Here is a 17879-nt window from a genome sequence, read left to right as displayed (position 1 = left end):
GGTATAATGATTCCTCTCTCCATGTTAGCCTGACTATCGTGGCATTCTCCTGAACAGTCTAGAAGGAAATTTCTTTTATTACTCAGAAAGAGAATTTTTCAGTATTTTTCTAATTTTAGATTTTGGAATGAGAACTTAAATACTTACATAAAAATTAGCCTTTTATCATGATAATAAGTTAGAACTCTAATTTCTAAAATAATACATTGTATTGGTATGTCCCTTTAACCTAGATAACATTTTGGTTCATTTTGTTAACAATACTAGAAATCACCAGGAGCAAATACAAGTAAACTTAGAATGGATTATCATAATTTTATGATAAATTTGTATGAGTGGACTCCTAAACAAGTGTATATTTAGGAAATAAAATTATGGGTCGCTCTTTCAGTATTCTGATGGTATTTTCCTTTCCATATTGAAACACCCAAGGGGGAAAACACTCCCAAAACTATAAAACTGAGTAACAGAGTGTTATTTGTTATTCCACAAAAAACCCGGAGCTTGAAATACATATACAGTAACATTGTTTGAAAGGAACATTCTTTGCAAAACAAAAACAAAAACACTGTTTATGGTGTAAAATTATGTAATTAGTATATGTTGAAAGAGAAATAGTTTTGACAAAATGAATATTGTGAAAAATGAGATTTTACTTTTGATTGCTGTTGAGCCTTTTTCTAGTACTGGGTTTATTTTGATCCTTTTTGAAAAGCAATTCATTTTAAAAAAGTAAGGATTAAGAAAAAATACTCTACAGATAAGATGAAGGAATCGTGTAATTTAAATTTAACATTCTGTAAGGTTCTTAAAATTGATATCTCCATGGCTCACAAATAAAGTAGCCAACAAATGTTTATATTAATCAGACCATTAAGAGAATTGGTGGTTTTTTTTTTTAATGTTGGAGGCATTGGAGAAATATATTTTAATACTGGACTGTACAATTGATTTATTTTTGAAAAGATTTGCCTTAGTAATACTGGTTTGCTTGTGATGTTTAGAAACCTTTTGTGCACCATTTTCCTTTCCTTTTGAATTTCATCTGGTTTTCCCTTCCAAGTAAAGTTTCATTCAAAAAATAAAGTCTAATTTTACAAAATGAAATTATAGCTATTTGCTAGCATTGTTTTTTTGATTTTGTAGTGTCAGTAGTCTACTAAAACTTCATATAGTATATTCGTATTCTAGTATTTGGATATATATATATATATATAAAATACATCTATACTCAGATGTTGATTCTGTTATTTTTGAGTCTTGGCAGGTTCTCTAAAGAAGATGCAAGAAATTAAAAAAGAAACAACAGAATCATAAACACTTCCAATAGGGTCACTTGTTTTTCTACTTCTTTATTGTTCTGTCTCTTTCCTTGACATTACCTGATTAACTAAATGGAAGAGTGACATTAGATTTTTAGGCAATGTAACTTCTTTCTCCATTATCAGGTCAAATGTATTAGAAGATTTTATCCTTATCCTGAAAATAAATCCTGTGATTAATTTGGAAAGTCTATATTCCAAAAAAGTTAATATGGATGTTATGAGTGCTTCTAAATCTATATGAATTTTTCAGTAATGTACTTATACATTTTGTAGGCATACTTTAACTACAATTTTTTGATGTTCCCATTTAAATATCTTAAATTGGTGAAAAAAATTTCAATCACTAATTTTGCTCAAGCAATTAAAATAATTTTATACTTGTACAGAAAACCTCAGAGTCAATTGGCTTCTGCTTTAAAATTATGTGGGCTTTTGAAAGGAAGTGGTTTATTTGAGTGAAAAAAAACTAGTTCAGAATGTTCTCATATGTCTTAAGATTCTCTTTGTATATACACCTACACTGGAAAAATTGAAACACAATTGCTTAATTTAAAAATAATTTGCTACAGACTCAAAACACTTTTATCTTCATGAATAGGCAGAACCATGTAAGAAATGCATGAATGTTAAATGCAGAGTTTTCTTTTAATCTTAATTATGTTTTTTTTAACCATACAAATTATAATGAGATTACATACATTTGTATGTACTTTCTTGTTTCATCCTAAGGCAATTATAAACCCTTTTAATATTTTTTGAGTGTTTGGTAAATATTTTAGCAAGGGATTGAAAGGAGGGATGGGGCAAAATTCTAAAGTTTAGCCAGCATTTATTTTATGTTCACTTGCTGTCAAAAATATGGTAGCCATTAGGGACATAGATTTAAATCACAGACTTTTCCCTAGAGCTTTATAGTAGTCTTTCAGAGTCTAAGTATGGTTTAAGAGTGGCACCGAATATAGACAGGTGTTTTGAACCTCTTTCTTTTTATTAGCTATGTTTAAAGTACTCTGTTCTGGGAGATGCTACCTGTCAAGGGAAGATAGGGAAGTGAATTAATATGTTCAATGTAAACTATGTGTTAGGCTTTATATATATATCTTATTTGGTTATTATGAAAATCAGTGAGATAGATTGAAGAAACTGAGGCTCATAAAAATAATTTGCCTTATTCCATGAGACTACTGAGAGGCAAATTGTAACTCAAACTGAGTTGTCTTGAACTTCAGCGACCTTTTCGTTATATATTACTTGCAACAAAATTTTATATTTTAGTGATTTACCTTGTTTGGTTTTTGTTGATAAATATCTTAAGCATAAAAGCTCTTTTTTTAGGGAAACAAGCTTTATCATCAGTGAGGTATTTAAAAATTACTTTCATGCATTTTTTTCCTGCTGGTATTATTTAGGACACTTTGACATTCATCTATAGAGAATGGGTATCAGTTTCTAAAAATTTGCAAATTAACAGTTCTAGGAAATGAAGTCTTTTTCTAGGTTATTTAATTTTAAATCAATTTTGGTCTTTGATTCCTACTTGAGCAACAATTCTGTTTAATTTAAAATCCCGAATAATGTTTGCTTTTTTATAGTTGCTGGCCTGGTGCCACTTTTAGGCACAAGCTTCAGTAAGTGATATTTTTATATTTTTGAGTTTATGTGTATTGAGTAAAACTAGAAATCTCAAATGAGCTAATGGTAGAAATGTAACTAATCCTGTTATGCAAAATTTAGAACTATTAGCATTTTGATTTATTTAAGCAATAATAGTAGGCAGTATTAGTGAACACTTGACTGCACACCAAATATTGTACTAAACTTTTATAGCTATTATCTCATTTAATAGTCACAGTAATCATTTAGAGTAAGGATTATTTTTATCCTAGTTTTAAAGCTGGAGGCTCTGAAGCTCAAAAATGGGTAAACATCTTGTCAAAGCCTTCAAAATAGTAAATGGAACCAACATTCAGAATAAGATACTTCCAGTGTCAAAGCCCTGCTCTCTTTAATTCTTACTATATGTGTTTCTACATATAGGGAATGTTAGTTCTTTTTTAAAAATGTGGGGACACACATTTTAAGTCTCTTTTAATCATGTGTTATGGACCTACTTAGAAATCTTTTTTTAAGAACTTGGTTAAATTTTATTTTTAATTGTGGTAAAATACACGTAACATGTATTTTTACCATGTTAACCATTTTTAAGCAGTTTAGCAATCTTACGTATGTTCACATTGTTGTGCAACCAGTCTCCAGGACTTTTTCATCTTGCAAAACTGAAACTATAGTCATTCAGCAAAGCTACATTTCCCCCTTCAGTCCCTAGCAACCACCCATAGGTCTTTTTTTCTCTATACCAATAAATGTAGGTTTCTTTGTACTTTATTCTGTAATTTCATTTAACCACTTACTATAGGAACTTATTAAGTTTTCAATTTATTATTACAAAAAATGTTTCAGTAGACATTTTTGTATATTTGTGCATTTGTTTTCAAAATGGCAATCATGTATACTTCAAAGTTTTGCATTTTTTTTACTTCAAAGTTTATAGTGATTTTTCCTTCAGCCCAGCACCTATCATATAGTAGTCTTTAAAAACAGTGTTAGTTTCCCTAGCCTGCCTTTTACTAGTTGCTCTGAAATTCATTACATTCATTATTATGGAGTTATTTCTGTATATAAAATAGTAACTGGATATTACCAAGTTTTAAGCTGTTTAGGAATGACTCTTGGTCCCATATATAAATTCAACATGACGTCTAGAGATAGTATGTGACTTATTATCTATCTTTTTAAATTTAAGTATGTTTAACAGGATTAATCAAGTACATTATCCTCTCCCTGTCTGTAAGGTCATGTTCTTGAAAATTTCAAAGGCAGAATTTAGGAAGGAACTTCAGAACTAGGTTGAATCAGTATAGGCCTTTATATGCATGTTGTGTGTATTTTATAGTCACTCACACTGTAAGTGACACCTAAATAAATGAGACTATTAATGAAATTTAATACCTTTTAGGTTTGATTAATAGAATTCAATGTTTATCATTTGTTGCTAGTTGGACCCCTGCCTTAAAATTTTCAACATTCCTGTAAAGTTTTTTCCTTGTTTTAGCTCCTATGCATATACTATGAGACTTTCTTCCCCCTGTACCTTTTCCTCTGTCCCAGTATTCAGTGTTTTTCTGATTACGACTAAAAGTTGCTGATTCTCACTGCTAGTTCCTGCAGAAATTTGAAAGAGCACTGGTATTTGTGTAGATTTCTGGGATCTATCTTCCAGCTGAACCACTTAGCAAATTACTTAACACCTTGTGTCACAGTTTCCTCATTTGTAAAATTAGGACAGTAATAGTTCTTTTTCTTAGGGTAGTTGTGATGTTAAATGAAATATTTATTAATCCACTTTAGCATTTCTTGACACACATTGGGAGCTCATTAAATTTAGATGATTTTGTGTTGTTGAGTAGCTTATTTCTCAATATACATTCTTAGCTTTGCCAATAATAACATCATGCCTAAATTTAAGACATGAAGGATTTAACGTGATTTGTTAGGGAGATGCTTAAGGGTAGATAATTCCAGGGATGTGGAGGATATAGATGAGATCTCTCAGGGAGAGTTTATAGTAAGTGAAACGAAAGGTCTAAGGAAGAATGGTGAGGAACACTGATGTATTTGTGTAGGAGTTTTTGAAGGGTTTTAATTTATATAGTTTCATTCTGTAAAATAAAACGGCTTTGTTTTCCAGGCTCTTCTCTTTCAGGTGTAACAAACACAGTTTTTATCTTAGCATTAAATGTTTACACGTAGGATGTAAATGGTTTCATTTTTTTAAGAAAATTATTAGTAACACAATATTGCCTTTAACTCTTGAAGTAGCAAGAATTTCTGTTTAGAATGGTCATAATATCATAAATTTATTGTTTATATTAGATTATAAATTTTGTATATACTTCCTCAAGATATATAATGCAGTCTAGTATACAGGCTGAAATTTGTTCATCCAAAATCTATTAATTTTAAAAACATGCTTAGTTATAGAAATTTGAACTCTGACTCCCATGAATCTTTTGGGGTAAAAAGTATTTTCTGTGTGATAAGGAGATGGATGCTGTATGATGGATTTGATGAGGCAAGTTATGCAATAAAGGGTGTTTTAAAGTGAAAAAATAATTTATACTTAATAAATCACAGTGCAGCAGTATAATCGAAGGAAGTGGTTTATTCTCTGTAGCCTGTTGGTGTACTTTCTGAATGTACATCCGATAACTAGAATTTAAATGTGTAGTTAGATTCAGTGAAATATGACTGAAAATTTAACAATGATTTCTTTGAAATTTTGAGAATCTTATTTTTCTGCATGTACTAGCATATTGAAACATTTATAGGAACAATATGGTTGATAAGTGAACTTAGCTAGAAAACTTGTTTTTTTCTTTTTCTGAATAACCTAAAGTGTTTTTTAGGCTCAAGGTGTTTTGTTCTTCATGACTTTAAATTGTGAATTTATTTTACATTAAGAGTTTATTTTGAATTTGTTGAGTAGTTATTTAACCATGTAAATATAAAAAATTACCTCCTTTTTTGAAATCTTCCAAATCATTTATTTTCTACTATTTGCTTCAATGTCAAGGTAATACATTCTTTTTTTCTTTTTGTTTTTTTAAAGACTTTATTTACTTATTTATTTTGAGAGAGACGGGAAGGGAGGGAGAAGAAGAGGGAGAGAAACATCAATGTGCGGTTGTCCCTTGCATGCCCCCAACTGGGGACCTGGTCTGCAACCCAGGCATGTGCCCTGAGGGGAAATCAAACCAGTGACCCTTTGGTTCGAAGGCTGGCACTCAGTCCACTGAGCCACACCAGCCAGGGCTCAAGGTAACATATTCTAAATGTAGAAAAAAGGGAGAAAGCCAAATACAACAGCCTTGTATTTTGCCATATTTTCTTTCATTTTTTTCCTATGCATTTTCTTTGTTATTAATATTTTTATGTGCAATTATTATACATACAATTTTATATCCTATATATTTCTTTTTTTTATTTGTATCTATATCTATTCATCTATCTGCCAATCTGCCCACACATTTTTAATGTGGAATCACTTCTTAGATCCTATTTTAATTCAGAGAGCATTTTTAAAACTTTATTTATAGAAGGCATTTTTTATTTTAAAATAAAAACTAGTGTTCTGAACTAGTATTTTCATGTTTTTATTGGTACTGTTCAAATTTGAAATTACTTAATGCTGTCAGGTAAAAAAAGCTTTAAAAATTGTCCTTAGTAATGTTTCTCGTGTTTATGGATTTTTTATGAAAACCCCCCCAAACTTTGGTTGCTTTTTATTGGACTTAAGAATATTATTTCCTCAACAACAGTTTTCATTAACTAATAACCTATTTGATGTGGGTGATACTATTAAATATCCAAAAGAATTTTAGTTGATGTCATTTAGTGATTAATGATATGTGTGTGGGAGAGATTCTGAATAGGTTTAGTAGTTATTTTTCAAAAATAGGATTATGAGAACAGGAACCTTAAAAGGTCATCTGAACTAGTTTCCTGATTTGTGACAGATCTTTAAATGTCTTTTTAGTTATGAACTTAAAACCAGTCATCAAATGGTAGGTAGGTATAATTTGCAAAGAATGTTAAACTAGGTTGGACAAGTTGTGTAACTTACACAAACCTCACCTCTTCATCTGTAATATTAGTTTTGATGCCAGATAAGTCATTCTCAATCATTTTTTTTCTCTCCCGGGACACCTGAGAGATATAACACTTTCTTGTCAGTATCAGTATCTGCCAGTGACAGTGATTTTCAAAGGGAAAGGGGCAAGGATGTCCTTATTTTGTTTCGTGTTTTTGATCCAACTTCTCCCAAGCTGAGAATCACTGGCTTAGAGAGTGTATTACTTTTTTTTCCATATATAAAATTATATAATGTTATCAGATATTTGAGTGACTAATATGTGCCTAGTGTACTGGATTGGATTGGATATTGGATTGGAAAATAACAAAAGTACCCTTCTAGTGTTCATAGGTTAGTCCGAGAGGTAAGGCACATTCTTTATATTGATGTTTTATAACCCAGAAAACATGCTACATGAGGATACACAATAAAGGTTTTTTGAAATCGTATCATTTTTGGACTGGAGTTACCATTTTCAAGAATTTGAGATTGTGTGTTATCGGAAATTGATAGAATTAATGCTAGATGCATGCTTTAGAGCTTAAATATTCCTTTCCCCACCAAACATCAGCATAAGCAAATGTAAAAAGTACGCGGGTGTTTATTATGTAAACTAGTGTAGCTTTCTGGTTTCCTATTGGAAATTTAAATTGTGTTAGAAACTTTATTAAGCAGAGAATGATTTAACTGCTAGGCTCTAACTATATATATTCTTAGGGGATTTTGAAATACAAATATTAAACCAAATCAGAATTATTGATTTTATTATTCACTATTATCAGCAGTGTCTGAAATGCTAATTATGAGCCTCACCAAAATCATAATCAGTACAAAGTATTAACATTTTATAGAGGTATTTGATCAAGTAGTTTTTATACACATTTAACTTCAAAATAAACCTTGTTTAGTCATCTTGGGAAAATCAGTTCCGTGAGGAGGTACAACCAGAAACAGAGTGGAAAGGGGATGGTAGAGGCCTTGGAAGTAGCCTGGAGAAAGCAAGAGCAAAATTTCCTAATTAGGCATGTGATCTTCAGAAATTTACTTAAATTTTCATCCATAAGTAATGGGTTGAACCAAATGACCTCATAAAAAATATATAGCCCACAAAATTGCATGATTGTATGAATCTAAATTCAGGTAAGGACTTTACAAGGAATGTGAATAGTACTTTCTGCCTGCCTCTTAGAATCCCCCATGGCTGCCTTCTCACCTTTCATCTTCTGTAGGCTCTCTCAGCCATTCCCAGGTCTTAAATTGCTTTATGTGTTTAATAGTGCTCTCATTTCTTCTGCACACTCGATTATCCAGGTTTCTATCCCATTTCTGTTTGTCTTGAAAGAATCTCAAATCCAGTGTGTTATATTCATATCTAATTTAGAGTCCTAGGAATTTAGATCTCTCTCTCTCTCTCTCTCTTTGTTTTTTGGCCTCCCTAATATTTATTACTGTTATCTATTAACTCCTGTCCCCTCTTATTCATTCTCTATGCTCTTGTACTTGCTCAGCTGCAATCATAGTACTTGTGGTCTCCTTCAAAATTCTCTCCTTCCCTTGTCTGTGTTTTCTTTCAGTCTTGCCTCTCTACATGTCCACCACACCTAGAATGAAAACTACCTGAAAGAAGATAGATGATTACTCACCTTTTGTTTTCTCAGTGCCAAGAACATGTTACAATTTAACTTGAAAAATGTAAAGACCTGAGATAGTATCTAGGCAGTGTTTAAAAAAATAAAGTCTTTGGTGGCAACGCTCATTTCTTTAGGGGGAAGCATTTCCTCTGGACTGCTGTAACGTTGCACTTAACCAAGGGACCAACCAAGAGCAGTAAGCTCCTGACAGCAGACTTCTCTTAGTTCTCAGTGTATTCTCCATTTAGCGGTGACATGACCTTTCTTTCTTCCTTGCTAGAATACTAGGAACTGTCCTTTCGGTCACCTCCCTTCATATATATATCAAGGTCCCAAGTATTCCTAATTGTACTTTGTAATATCTTTTAGATATCCCTTCTTTGATGAGTCCGTAACATTTCTTACACGTACTAGTACAACAGCTTATTAACTGCTCTTCCTTTAGTCTTGCCTCTACAATCCATTTTCCATGCTATGGTCAGAATATGTTTTAAAAGCACAGTATGATATTCCAATGCTTAAAGTCTTTTAGTGGTGGTTATATTTTGAAATCAAGTGCCTAAAGGTTGCTCATGACTTTTTGAAGGAAACCTTGCCTAATTTTTTCAGTGTGAGTGGGTTAGTACTTTTTATTTGCACAGTCATTGTGCCAGCGTGGAACAGTTCACATTATAATATGCTTCTGTTGTTTCTCTATTAGACTTAACGTTTCTTGAAGATAGGAATCATATCTTATTCTTTGATCTGTTTATCCCAGTACCTAGCATAATGTCACATAGTTGACATTTCCTTCTTTTCCATCATGAATTAATATGTGACTACTAGAGAGTAATTTGCATCTGCAGATTCCCTGGGTGTCAAATGAGGAAAAGAAAGTTGATATTTTGGTGATACCAGAGACCCACAGATTATGTTGCTTTCTGTCATGATAATGAAGTGTTGAGTACTTAATATATACTAGGCATTGCTCTAAGCACTCTACATATATTGACTCATTTAATTCTTCTGCATCACTATTAGGTAGATTCTTTTCATTGTTATTTCATAGATGAAGAAGCTCTACAGAGAAAAGTTAAATGATTTTCTTGATTACTTACATAACTCGTAAGTGGCAGAGCCTGGATTCAACCCAGGCTGTCTGGCAGCGGAGCCCATGTCTTACCTCCTTTACCAAACTCTAAGTAACTGATGAGATGGAGGGCTTCGACAGGTAGTGGTTATTGGGGCTCTCCTGTGGGAGCGTTAAAGTATGCAAGCAAATTTACATGTACTTTATTAATATTTTTACATCATAGGCTTGGTAAACCTAAGTGGAATGAATCTAAGAGTCTTTGGTATACAGTGGTGAGGTTGGCCTCTGTGACTCATGCATGGTCAAGAAGCCTTGGCTTCCTCGTATTACCAGTTTTCATGAAAATAATGGCATTTGCATGAACATGGAAATGGCATGAACCATGGCCACAGATGTGAGATAAAGTATTTATACGAGGTAATCCTGGTCTGCGTATGGGAGTAATAAGGAGGAGATGAGCCTTGAAAGGTAAAGTGAGGTCATGTTTCAAAGAATATATAAAAACAGATTTGTTGGGGGGATGGGGAGAATGGTGACCAGAGCCACTGAGTATATTTTACCCGGGGAGTGAGATGATTGAAAACCTAATGACAGTGTTAGGACATGGTTTCGTAAGTAAGACAGAGAGCAGAGCGACACTGTAGCCAGCACTGCAGCCGTGAGATCCTAAGGGCCTTGCCTAGGTAGACGGGAAAGGAAATGACAAATACGAGAAATATTTATGAGGAAAAAGTTAATAGAATCATTATTAATTGGATAGAGAGGTTTTGTGGGAAGGGGGAATCAAATCAATAACTGAGGTTTCAAGCTTGGCTGGATGGGAAGAGACTTTAGAATTGCTGATTTTGTTGGCAAGAGGATAAGTTTAGATGATACATATATCTAATGTATGCAGAGTTTGTAATATGTATTTAATTCTTTTACCAATAACTCTTTATAGCAGTAGTTCTCAACTGGCGGTGATTTGGCCACACAAAGGCACATTTGGCTGTGTCCAGAGACATATTTGGGATGCTGCTAAACATCTTACAATGCAGAGGACAACCCCCTACACCACAGAAGTATCCTGATCAGAATGTCAGTAGTTCAAGGCTGAGAAATCCGAGAGTCCAAGAAGGGCAGGATGGATTTTACCATGATTTTTTTTTTAACCTAGTAAAAAAACACGTTCAAAGACGTCATATTTGTAATTACCTTTTAGTTTTCCCCTTCATTTCTTTAGGAATTTATCAGATTACTTAACACAAAAGACAAACTGTTTAGAGGATCACTTACTAGAACACTCTGAATATAAAATTGTCATTAAATAATTGAGTGGATGAACTTTGTAACTTTGTTTTAAAACATGAACTTTCCAGTGGATGTTGCAGTACTATGTTGTAATCAGGATCATTGAAGGAGAGTTTGGGTTGTGGTACACTAATTCTAAGTGTTATTGCTAAATAGGTTTTTAATGTAGTCTAAGAAAAATCAAGACAGAACACATTTCCAGAGGTAGAGTGTACATAGTAAAAATTTTTGGTTTTCTTCCATTTCTCCCTGCCAAACATGTACCAGGTTGTACTCTAGCCAACAGTGTCAGATAGCGCTCTTTCCCCCACTTCCTCTGGCAACACTAGATGGTAATAAAAAAGTAAAAATACTTTTACTTATTCCTCCACCCCTTCCCTCTCCCTCTGTACCCCCCTTCTGCTATCTCCTCTTTTCAGTCCCCCTCCTCTTGCTCCTTCTCCTCCCTTCTCCCTTTTTTCTGTCTTCCCTTTTTTCTGCCACATCTTTCTTTGAATTATATAATTTGATCTGCTCTATTTATTGCTTACTTTTTCTAAGTTTTTTTCTTATCGATTTGCAGGAGCTCTTTTATTTTACATATTAACCCCATGTATATATTTCTGCACGTACTTTGTGTTTACTTGGGGTATCCTTAATCAGGGAGAAATTTTAAAGTTTTTAGATAAGATTCATCAGTCTTGCCTGAATATTATGAATTTTTGTTTAATAATTCTCTATGACACACCATAGACATGATAGAGCCTTTTCCTCAAGTGAACAGCCAGTATTTCCAACAAAATATTGGATAACCCATCTTTTCCCGCTGATCTCAAACCTCTCTGCAAATACTGAGTTCTATTTATGAGTGTATATAACATATATCCTCAATATATTTTTCCATATGATCAAGTATTGTGTATAAAAAATATATATTCCTATTAATTGGTCCACTTGTAGGCACTCTATTATAATTCATCAAGCTACTCTTGTGCCAATAGCACAGATTAATTTACTTCAGTTTTTTAGGAGGTCTTGATATTTGGTAGTTCAGTTTCCCTATCATTCTTAATTTAAAATTTTATTGTTTATCCTCACATATTTACTCTTTAGATTAACTTCAACATCAGCTTGGGTTCTTTTCTCCTCAAGTAGTCCCATTGATTAGATTTCACCCTATCAGGTCATTCTTCTTTTTTTTTTTTTTTTGGCATGACACTTAAATAAAAAAAATGCTAGGTTCAAGCCAAGGTGTGGCACACTTTTTGTGTTACTGTCTATGACTAGGTGCATCTAGCATTTATTCATCCTATAATCACCTAAAATCACTTTAAAAGAGATTAATGGGTGCAGCAGTATTCAAACTAAAAATAATTGCAGGAAACATGTACTGACCACTAACTTCAGCGATTATTTTTGATTTGAGAGTTTTCTGGCAAGGCAATAACATGAATAATGATGAGATAATTCCATAAAATGAAGGGTTTTTTTGAGAATATTTTTAAAAAAAGAGTGCTTTCACATACATAATATGTTACAACATCTCTGTGAGATAGACGATGTAGGTGGTGATAGCCTCATTTTGCAGTGGGATGAACTCAGTCTCTGGGATATTTGATGACTAGATCAAAGCTCAAGTTCTGGAATTTTCTAATGGCGGAGCCTCAGATTTCTAGCTATACTAGATGAATTAAAATTGATTATTTCAGGGTAGACAATATCTGTTCAATTTAAATAGCATCCTAAGACTGAAGCTTGGGGATGCCTCATTCGTGGCTTGGGAAGAGTAAAGGTATTATAGAATGACAAGACATGGTAGCATAATTTATGAAGAAATAACATATAAGTTTCTGGGGTTTTCTTTTACCTAATCTGAAAGTGGCGTTCCCCATTTCTAAACAGTCTCAGTAATTGTCTTTTCCCAATTTAATTTAGAATATTTAATACTACTACTCTTATATTTTTTATTTATTAATGAGAAAAAACAGAATCCTTAAAAACAAGTCTATAAAAGATCTTTTTTTCTTTAAAAAAAATGCCTTTCATGCAAAGCCTCAATTATATAGTCTTACTGTAAAAGTTTTTGGATCATTGCCCAGTCTTTTTCAGAATTTTTGCCCTACTGACTCTTAAAAATACCTTTTCTCATATTATTTTTGTCTCCTCTTTATTTTTTAACGTCAGGTTAAATCTCATTTCATTTAAGCCTTCCATAATCATTCAGTTACATACTTTGAATTCTCTTGCTTATTGTCTCTGGAACTCATCTCCACAGCTTTTATAATTATCTCTCAATAGTGTATAAGCTTGTTGATGATAGCTATCATATGATTCATACCTTTTAAAAAATCTGGCTGTGTCACAGGTTGTATGGCCTTCAGCAAATCTAAAGCAGGAGTAAAAACCTACCCTTATGGTCGTTATGGAGGTAGAGAGCATGTGAAGTACCTGGCAGAAGAGCACATGAATGCGCCTATAGCAAGTGCCACATTGGCTTTCTAGAACCCAGATCATAAACATTAGGAGGTAGCTGGTGTTAAGTGCAAGAAGTAGGTAGAGCTGGTAAACTGAGAGGCAGTTTTCCCAAGAAGAGATCTGAGATAACTTGCAGAAGCAATACAGATCAGCTCATGGTTTCATAATTTAAACCATTAGGGTTTAATCATTAAATCTATTTAATCATTAATCTATTTATTGAATGCTTGTCAGCAGAGTGCTGCGTCCTGGCCTGTGGACTAGGTAAATGTAACTGTAAGAAAGTTTCTACCCTCAAAGAGCTAGTAGTCAATACTGAAGTGTGCTTCAAGACAAAAGGAGTGAGTCTGAAGAGGCTCAGTGATGGGGAGGTACAAGCAGAGGGTTTCACTGAAATTCAGCAGAGTCTGAAATAAAGGGTTTAAGACTCACTCTTTAGTGGATAGTATTTAGATCCATAATAGCAAACTTTTATTCTCTAAAAATACTTGCACTTACATAACCAAATGTTTCAAATACTACATCTTGGGTTTGATGTCCTGTAAATAAGAATCACTAGGAATGAAAAATGTATTTATTGTATCCTCAGAAATATTAAATAATCATGTTGCGATTTCTTTCTATGCTTAGAGACCTTTTATGTTATGGTATGATCCACCTATTTGTTTTTTTAAAGCCAGAATTACAGTATTTCAATGTACTTAATGTTTAAGCAGGTCAAGAAATTTTCCTCATGCAAAATGGTTGGAAGGTATTAAAATGAATCAGTAGGAAGTGAGAGTTAGTCTTGTGTAGCCCGGATTGAGACATTCTTGTGCTTTATGGTTCTTTTCTGCTATTCCTTTAACAGAAGCCCAAATTCACCTTGCCTCTTTTCTTGTCTTAGTCATCAGTCTGGGGGCTCCTCCCCCGCCCTCATGCCCCAAACACCCATACACAAAACACCAGGATAATGCTCTCTGTTTCCTCCCTCCTCACCCCCACTCACTTTGTTCTACATTTGCTATAACTCTAGAAACTACTTTTTTCATGAATAGCAAATCCCTCTATAATTTTCAGTGTTTTCCTAGTATTTTCTTTTCCACTTCCTTGCCTTACATCATTTATATCCTCTCACACTTCAGGGTTTGGAAGGTCAGCTTTGTTCTCTTTACTGATTTCCAACGTTGTGTTGCTCTATCCTTTTTGTTTTCTTTTAATCTTTGCTCCCCTAGAGTTCCTGTCTTTTTGCTTGAACCAGCCTTTGGTTAGTCCTCACAGCTGTCATCTACTGCACAGCCTCATGGCCACTCTTTCATGTTCATTGAAGACTTTGTGAGGGGGCTTACCATTTTCTTCTGCAACCTAAGCTCTTCATGATCATAGCTTACTGGTTGTGCAATGATGTGGGAAAACACCAGGTTAGACACCCTGGGCTTTCAGTTCCTTGACGACCTCATTTCTAGTGACCTTCACCTGTCACCATCAATTTGCTAATGCCCCCTCCTTTAAAATTGTAAATTTGCACATTTCATTCTGACCACAACCACCTGGTTGTGCTGCTCTTGTCATGACCTTTGCTTGACCTGTAGAACTCAGCTTTCTTCTCCCAGCCCATCAGTACTTTTATATTTTATTTTTTAAAATCTAGTTTAGAGTTTATGACTTGTAATTTTTACTTCCTCCTTCATTAATACCTTCAGCTACCTTGTCTTTCTGCTTTCTTTTTGCACCTGTTGGGTAGAAACTTAACCCTGGATGAGGTACTTAATGTCTTCTCTGTGCCTCTTCCCATATTGCTGAACTTTGCTAGAGAAAGTCACATAGAAATGCAGGTTGATATCATGATAAGTTCATTGTTACAAATCTTAAGTGAGCTCTCACTATTATCCATTTTTTTTTGTTCAAATCATTTTCCTTTGTGCAGAGATTACTGAAAACTTATTTGCTTCACCAACTTTTTACTTTCCTCATTCACCCTCAGTTTCAGCAGGTAACTAGCTGCTTGCTGTGTTGTGGAGATAATAAGAAGCCAGCCATTAGGAATTCTCATCTTCCGGCTCCTGAACATATAAATCTGCCTCCTATTACGGTATAAGAGCCAGTCTTCTACCTTAGTTCAGTTTCCACCTGTGCTTTAGATCCCATCCCTTTCTACTTTCTCAGAAATTCTAAAATACCTAAAATGATCTTTTCTCTTCCTAGTACTTTCAAACAGCCCCTTTTATTTTTCTCTTTTTCCGTCAGCCGATCCATACCCCTCTGGCTGCCATTCAACCACATTTCTTCCTTTCCAGCTATACTTTTTAAGAGAGTCACTTGAACACATCTATAATCTCTTATGTACAGCTTTTGAGACCAGAATTGATTCAGAATTCAGAATTTTTTGGGTTTAGGAAAGCATTAACATGTACATCCCATCTATAGTGTGAGCCCTGTAGTCATCACATTGTTATTTCTTCACTAAAATTTATAGATTTCCAGCCCTGGCCAGTGTCGCTCAGTTGGTTGGAGCATTGTGCAGTAGACCAAAAGAACACGGGTTCGATTCCCAGTCAGGGCACATACCTGGGTTGCGGGTTCAGTCCCCAGTTGGGGCGTGTACTCCATTTGGGGTGTATATGAGAAGGCAAGCAATTGAGGTTTCTCTGTCACATCAATGTTTCTGTCTCTAATCTCTATCCGTCTGTTTCCCTTCTTCTCTAAAAAACAATGAAAAAAAAAATGTCCTTGAGTGAGGGTTAAAAAAAAAAATTATAGCTTTTCACTACAAGTGGGGTAAATAAGGGCTATGAATAGCCTCATGTTGGTCCCGGTCAGGCTTTGCTTCCGAAAGAGTTATTAAATGGAGCAAAACAAAGCAAACAAAAAACGCTTAATTTTTCGGAGATTTTGTCTTGAAATAATGGATAAGAGATCATGGAGATGGGCAGAGGTAGCAACCTTTGTTTTCTTACCTTCCTTGAATTTCTTTTAACCCATTCTGGCTTTTACTTCCCTCACTTCTCTCAAATGGTTATTGCTAAAACTCTGCCAATGACCTTTGTCTAAAAGGACCATCTCACTAGGTATTATTTGCATGTTTTCAGCCATTATTTACGTGACTGGTGATACCAGCTCCATCAAGCACTCTCTTCTTGGCCTTCTGTCACTGTCCTTTCCTGGCTCTCCCCTGGCACCTTTTTACTGGCCCGTTGTCCTTTGTCATCTTTCATTTACATGCTGGGTTATTCCAAGGCCTTGTTCTAAGGCCACTGGTCCTCTTCCTGTACATTCTGTCCCTTGGTGATCTCATTCCTGTCTGTGCCTTCAGTGCCTTCAACTACTGATTGTGTGCATATAAACCATAAATACACACTTTAGCCCAGACGTCTCCTTTCAGCCTGACCCTTTAGTTTATCCTGTCTTTCTTCCTGTCACTCATTTGTATACATCATTTTGGTGACTTTCAATTCTTTTCAAACAAACTTTGGGCTCTGGTAGGGCCTTAAGGCCCTGCACTGCCTGGCCACGGCCTCTTCCTCCCATTTAATTGTGCTCCTTCTCCCCTTCTACTTAGACTCCCTCTGAAATAACCATGCTGCCTCCTACACGAGGGCCGATATGCAAGCTGCTCCCTCTAGTCAGAATGCAGTTGATTCTTTCTATGCAGTTAATTCTTACTCATTTTTTGCATCTTTGCTTGACTCTCACTTTTCTATGTAAGCCCTCTAATTCAGGTGCTCTATCACAAAATCTTATGGCACCCTATGCAGGTTATAACACTAATAATAGTTTTGATCTTACTTTTATTTTTTGAAATAACTTAATACCTTTTCCCCACTAGACTGAGTTCTCTCAGCACAAGGATTGTGTCTGCTTTTGTTCACTGTTGTATTTCCAGCATAGTGCTTGGCATATGGTAGGCAAATAACAAGCATTTTGAATGAATGTTGTATGTTAATTTGTCTCTTCTAATTTTAAAGTTGTGTGTGTGCGCGCGCACACACACATGCACATATTTACCAGTGTAGCATGTGCAGTTTCTGTGGTTTTATGTGTATCCGCTTCTGATGGCATTCTTCTGGAAAATTATAAAGATACATGCTAAAGAATTCCATGAACTACATAATTATTATATATATTTAAAGAACCCAATGCATTGTTTTACTTTGATGTAGCTCCTAATTTATTCTCTTCTGTGTTCTTAATTTACTATTTCTACTTTGACCTCTTCCCCATATTCTTTACAGATAGCATATGTCTTACTAAGTCTATTTTACTACTGTGTGCAAGTAAAATAGATGCAGTGTTCAACACAATTCAACAGACTCAACTTTCTCATCAGTTTATAGGTATCACAGGATTAAAAATAGTTTAGCCATCTGTTAACTGACTGAACAATTTTAGTATTGTGAAAGGGCGTGGTGGGAGAGGGAGATAGAGGGTCTTCGTGT

The 17879-nt window shown here is 34.4% G+C and overlaps 1 protein-coding gene across 2 annotated transcripts in view; it reads left to right on the top strand.

Annotated features, from left to right (window-relative positions):
• The window catches only part of HBS1L (HBS1 like translational GTPase), an 83191-nt gene that overhangs the window by 30976 nt on the left and 34336 nt on the right, over positions 1–17879 (top strand). The window lies entirely within an intron of this gene.

The sequence above is a fragment of the Pteronotus mesoamericanus genome, unplaced genomic scaffold (assembly GCF_021234165.1).
Source record: "Pteronotus mesoamericanus isolate MK-2021 breed Mesoamerican mustached bat unplaced genomic scaffold, CSHL_Meso_final contig_20, whole genome shotgun sequence".
Taxonomy (NCBI): Eukaryota; Metazoa; Chordata; class Mammalia; order Chiroptera; family Mormoopidae; genus Pteronotus; species Pteronotus mesoamericanus.
Note: the sequence above shows the minus strand (reverse complement) of the source record. Positions and strands in the feature narration are given on the sequence as shown.